The following is a 5,788-nucleotide window of genomic DNA, read 5'->3' as shown; positions in this document are numbered from 1 at the left end:
GTCCAGAAACATGAATTCAAATGAATGATAATGTTGCACAACGTTGCCTGCATGTGTATATTAGCAATGCTTGCCATGCCAATTTCATAAGGTGATACATGTTGTGTTTACAGTGTGTTCAACTGCCTCCCAAAAAAAATAATTTGAATTACTTTAGTTACAAAGTCTGTGTGAAGCTGTTTTATTTAACTTGTCAAACTCATTACAAATATTGAGTTCCACATTTTCTGAGCTAACTACATTTAATGGGGTCATCTGGAGCAGCCAATCTGAGCCACAGCATGAGCTTCAAACTCTGCCACCATAGGGTAATAACTTCCGTTGTTTTGTCTAAAAAGATGATTTAGCATTAACAAAGATAATTTGAAGGAGATGACTCAGCGGAGAAGACAGCAGGCAGCAGTAGAATGATGGATGTTTGCACAGAACAACAAGCAGCTCTGGCCTCGGTTGTTGTCAGGGGCTTATGTGTGTGAAGGATTTTTCCATGTTTTTATTATCTGAGAACTGTAGAAGTGCTTATCTAGACCTGTGTGTCACACTTTTCAAAAACGTATGCTAATAAAAGCAAAATGGAGATGGTAAAAAAAAAATGTAGGTTGCAGCTTATCTTTACAGAATTCGATTTATTCAACTGAGAATGAGAGCAAAAAAGTGTGCGTGCGTGCGTGCGTGTTCGTTCATCTTATCATGTAAGATTTGGCAGCTTCTCCCTGTTTGTCTGTGTAGCCTAAATATATTTAGATATCAAAGTGTGTGTGTGTGTGTGTGTGTGTGCATGCTTATCTTATCATGTGAGATTTGGCAGCTTCTCCCTGTTTGTCTGTGTAGCCTACATATATTTAGATATCAAAGTGTGTGTGTGTGTGTGTGTGTGTGTGTGTAGGTGTGTTTGCTGGGAGTTTTACTATGCTAATATGGTCTCTTAGTCTGCTCTCACTCACTCACTCACACACAGAGCACACTATCATTATCAGCACTGTCTGAACTCGGGTATTAGCTCATGTTTAACCGACCTGCCAGTAGGCTTTAAACCCGTAGCCTACAGTCTGTAAAAGACAATATTTTTTAGACAAACTAGCCGTTTCAGCCTAATCTTTGTTGCTTAATTCCATGTTTAATACTTAAAGTCTGCTAACAAGTTCCCTGGCACATTTACAGAAATCTTAGTTAATGTGTGTTGTCTTTTTATAAAAAACAAGTATAAGTTTTACATTTATGTGAATTTCCTCACGTCCGATTAAAAAAAAAAAAGTAAATTGTCTTGCAATAGTGAGCTTTGACAGGATTCATAATTTCCAAATAAACTAGCTAGTCTGTGCAGGGATATATATGACCTTTGACTTGAATGATCTCTTTTGGTCTTCAACCTCCTCAGTGCAAATGCAACAATCCCCCTTCTTCCCAACTTCTTTCACATTGCCTTTTTTAAGATTATTTTTCCGGGCATTTTAGGTTTTTATTTCCATAGAACAGATAAAGACATGAAAGGGGAGAGAGAAGGGGCATGAGTGCAGCAAAGGGCCGAAGGTGGGAGTCGGCCCAGCCGCCGTCGCTTCGAGGAGTAAACCTCTATATATGTGTGCCTGCACTACCAGTTGTGCTGATGATGTGCGGTGGCTTTGTTATTATTATAATTTTTTTTTAAAGGATCTGCATTTGGATTTAAATGTAATTCACTAAGAGTAGTTACACTAAAACATTTTGTAAACACAGAATAAGCAAACCAGTCAGTGCTGAGTCTTATTTTCTGTTGGATTATGGGAACTTTTCCAGATATCTGGTTTTGGCTGTTGCAAATGCCCAGAGAAAGTGAAAGTATGTCTCCCAACCTACATCAGCTGCTATTAAAATGCCGTCAACCTCAGCCTTCCGAGTAAACACAGAAGTTGTACTTGATTAATGAATTAAACCCCAGGACAGAATGTTCATGTGCTTGTCAATTTGTTGTTAACACTGTATCTCATAGCCTTTTTACAAATTTTACAAAATTTTGTCCTCAAAATATAACCACACAGCACTCCTCTTCCTGTCTGCCATTCTTCCACTCCGTCTCTATCCTGCTTATGTGTGCGCTGATGGCCCCTGCCAGGCCTGGCTGCTTGCTTGCTTGTTTGCCCGGTGCTACTGAGTCAATGGTACAACATCAAAACACAAGAGGGGGTAGGAGAAGCAACGTGTGCTTGGTCTGCGCTGTGACGGGAGCGTCACTTGAAAGCAGCGGCACTTCAGTTTTCTTAATACACCCATCCATCTCAATCTCAGTCCATGAGCCCCTCGTCCATGAACACCACAAGCCGAGTGCCATTTAGTCCCATTATGCGAGAGAATTTAGACATATCTATTTCCAATGTGTACAACATTGGGCAACTCACACCAAAAAAATCCGAAATGACAAATAACACTAGTGGTAAGAGGAGAAATATGTGTTTTTGACTTTAGGGGTGAAGCAAGACGCGTTCAGGTACTGCTATTTTGTCACTCTGCAGTTAGCCGTCTGATAATGGGGAGCCACCTCTCCATATTAAGTACGTCCTTGATCCCTTCGCCCTTCTGATAAGGTCTTGAATCAGATTATACATAGACTCAAACATGTACACTGATAGTGTGCATGACAAACATACAAAAAGCTGCATAGGCACAAACAACACACACACACACAAAAACACACGCGCACACAAACAGAGGCACCTTGCCCTGGCCTTGGCCTTGTTTTTCTAAAATTTCTTGTTATTTCTAAAGTCAATTAACTCAAACTCTAAGTTGTATCCGCACTCTTATCTTTTTATTTCATAGCCCATCATGTCGCTGGCTCATGGTTTCCCTTTTATGATTAAGCTAATAAGCAGACAAATGAAAAAAATTGGTTTAGACACAACACTGGTTATTTTAATTCATAGCACCAGCGTCATATGATTGCAGAAAAACACTGCTGTCATTTCTGTCTCACATGCACCACTTAAGTCTTAACCCCTGAAAAGAAAAAAACGATTGATGTCTCTCTCTCTCCTCATCACTGTATTCATCCAAGCAGTCTTTCACGTTCTTTGTACGGTTGCCCCACATAAAAAGAACGAGTGGATATTAACAAGAGGGTGAAGACACAAAAGCCTTTAATTGTTCACTAGAAATCTTTCTTCCCACGGGGCTTTGATCCTCTGGTGCTGAATCAATACTGTGTGAGCGGTACACTCACGGCACAAATGTGCACACACACATTGACAGGAAATGATTGGGACATTCAATCTCTGCATGCCAGTGTTAGTATAGCTAATGCAAAGAGTTTCTCAGGCTTTTGTCTGACTTTCAGAAAGATTGAATAAAAGAAGAAAATGTACTGTGTGTGTGTGTGTGTGTGTGTGTGTGTGTGTGTGTGTGTGTGTGTGTGTGTGTGTGTGTGTGTGTGTGTGTGTGTGTGTGTGTGTGTGTGTGTGTGTGTGTGTGTGTGTGTGTGTATGTGATCTTCTGCTTTTTTTTTTCTTTTTTTTTTTACAGGTATACTTTCCAGCGTGGTTGGAGGTCTTTTCATAGAGCTGCTCCCATACATGAGATGAACGGACACACCGGCCTCTGATTGGCTGTCCCACATCAAGGTGAGCTTGTCCCTGAGTGCCTACCCCATCCTGTTCATGTGTCATTCGCCTTATATCTCCTGCAGCAGCGGGACGCTCAACTATGCTGGTTACTTTATCTGGCTGCTCTTTGTGCTTTCATGTGATAGGAAGGTTTGACATCTGGCTTCTAGGGTTGCACAATGTGACAAAATGTGATATTGCAATATCAATTATGAACAATACAATATCAATATTTATTTTGATATTTTTAAACATGCGTAATGTAAAATTACAATAGTTATGGGAAAACGCATCGTAACAATATTCATAGAATCATGACAATATAGTGCACAGCGAGACTTATTTATGGCTCCGACAGGACCACAGGTCGGTCATGAATGAAAAATATTCAATATATCCAACTCCAAATTGCTTGCACTGCCTTTTATAAAGTTTACCTGGGAGAAATATGCAGCCCAGTCTCATGGCAGTTTGTGAAATGGTCACGTTATTTAATCTGTTGATTGGTGTACAGACACTTTAATGGTGGTTTTTTCACATGTTGATTATGAATATTGAAGTAGGTTATTGTCTTCCCAACCACAACCGTCCCGTTGTTGTTGGCGTGTCCTGCGTGTGGCAGTTCCTTACCCTTTTTTTTTTCCAAACCACAAAAACGTTGCGTCCGGCGTGTGGCGTTTCATTTCCCCATTGTTACGTCCTCCAGAGGCCACAGATCGTGTCCCGGCGTGAGTTATTGTCACCATCCCGCATGTGGCGTTTCACTTCCTCGTAGTTGCGTCTCCCAGAGCAGCCCAGTGTCTTTGCAGTTTGTGAATATTCACGTTCGAAATTTGTGACCTCTACACAAAATAAACAACATTATCGTGACAAAATAACGTGACCATTTCACAAACTGGTGTGAGACCAGGTTGAAATATGTGCGGGATGGGATCTGGAACCGTTTGTCTAGTTCGTTCAGAAGCTTCTGAAGACTTTTTTTATCCGTTGTGTGGATGGTCATCACATCTTTGGCCAAATAATAAGTTATAGCATTGGTGATTTTCGAGTTCTTGTTGTACTTTGTGCCACTAGCAAAAACACTTGCTAGAGAGGCTTGTTTGGCTAGCTCTGGCGTATTAACTGCAACATTTTTTTTCGGATAGTATAATGCACTTGTCTCTATATATTTCTTCATTCACACTATCACTCCGCAGTCAACAGACAGACAAAATATTGCATTCTTATTGAGACACTTTTGATATAATATCGCACAACATGATATTGCGATAATGATATTAAGTCAATATATCATGCACCCCTACTGGCTTCTAAGCTGTTTTGAATAACATGTTTTTTTGTTGAAAATATAACAAAGAAACAAGGCCATCGAGACTGGCCAGCCATAGTAATGGCTTTAAGGTGCATTTAAAAAATACATATTTTCTATTTCCAGTAATTTACACAAAACACTGCAATAGTTACTCTGACTATGTAATATGTTGAAATTATTTATTTCATATGTATTTGATTGCATGCTAAGGACAGCTGGTGTGTTCATGAGCATCTGTGCATGTTAACATGCAGAAGGAATGGTACATGTGTGTTTGTTTCTTCCTCAGAAGCTGTTGACAGATGGAGATGTGCAGGAGGTGGCCAATTTCAATTTCAACCCAGACATGCACAAAAAGTATTTCAATCAGGAGAGACTTTATTGCAGATATGTAAATATTTATTGTACATAAGCATAATATGAAATATACAGAGTCTTTGGGGATAAAAAAGTTTTAAAGGGGAAGAAAGACTCCCCCCCCATGGAGCCTAGACACTGGTGATGGGGGAGAAGGAACACCGAACGAAGGAGCTGTTTGCCGTAAAGGGACTCAGGTTGCCGTGCGGGATGATGACCAGAGGTGGAAGGGTAGGAGCAGGATGGACGCTTGCCTGAAAAGACAGCTGATAGCAAGAGAGAAGCCATTTAAAGCAAGATTTTGTACTGTGATTAACAGCTAAATAGTTTTAGGGAGAGATAGTGGTGATTGAAGTTATTGAGAAGTCTTCCTGAAATAATGTGCGCTGAGCTCCATTTGTTTTTTTACTTGATTTCACTAATTTCACTATGAGCCCTAAAGAACAAACATCTCTCATTCTCAGACAATATTGCAGGTGGGTAGAGACATTGAAGAGTGTCCTGTTTGTTAGGATAGAGACCAATAAAAGCGGTATTATGATGG

The sequence above is a fragment of the Etheostoma cragini genome, chromosome 13 (genome assembly GCF_013103735.1).
Source record: "Etheostoma cragini isolate CJK2018 chromosome 13, CSU_Ecrag_1.0, whole genome shotgun sequence".
Taxonomy (NCBI): Eukaryota; Metazoa; Chordata; class Actinopteri; order Perciformes; family Percidae; genus Etheostoma; species Etheostoma cragini.
The sequence above is the reverse complement of the archived record's forward strand: the minus strand, read 5'-3'. Positions refer to the sequence as shown.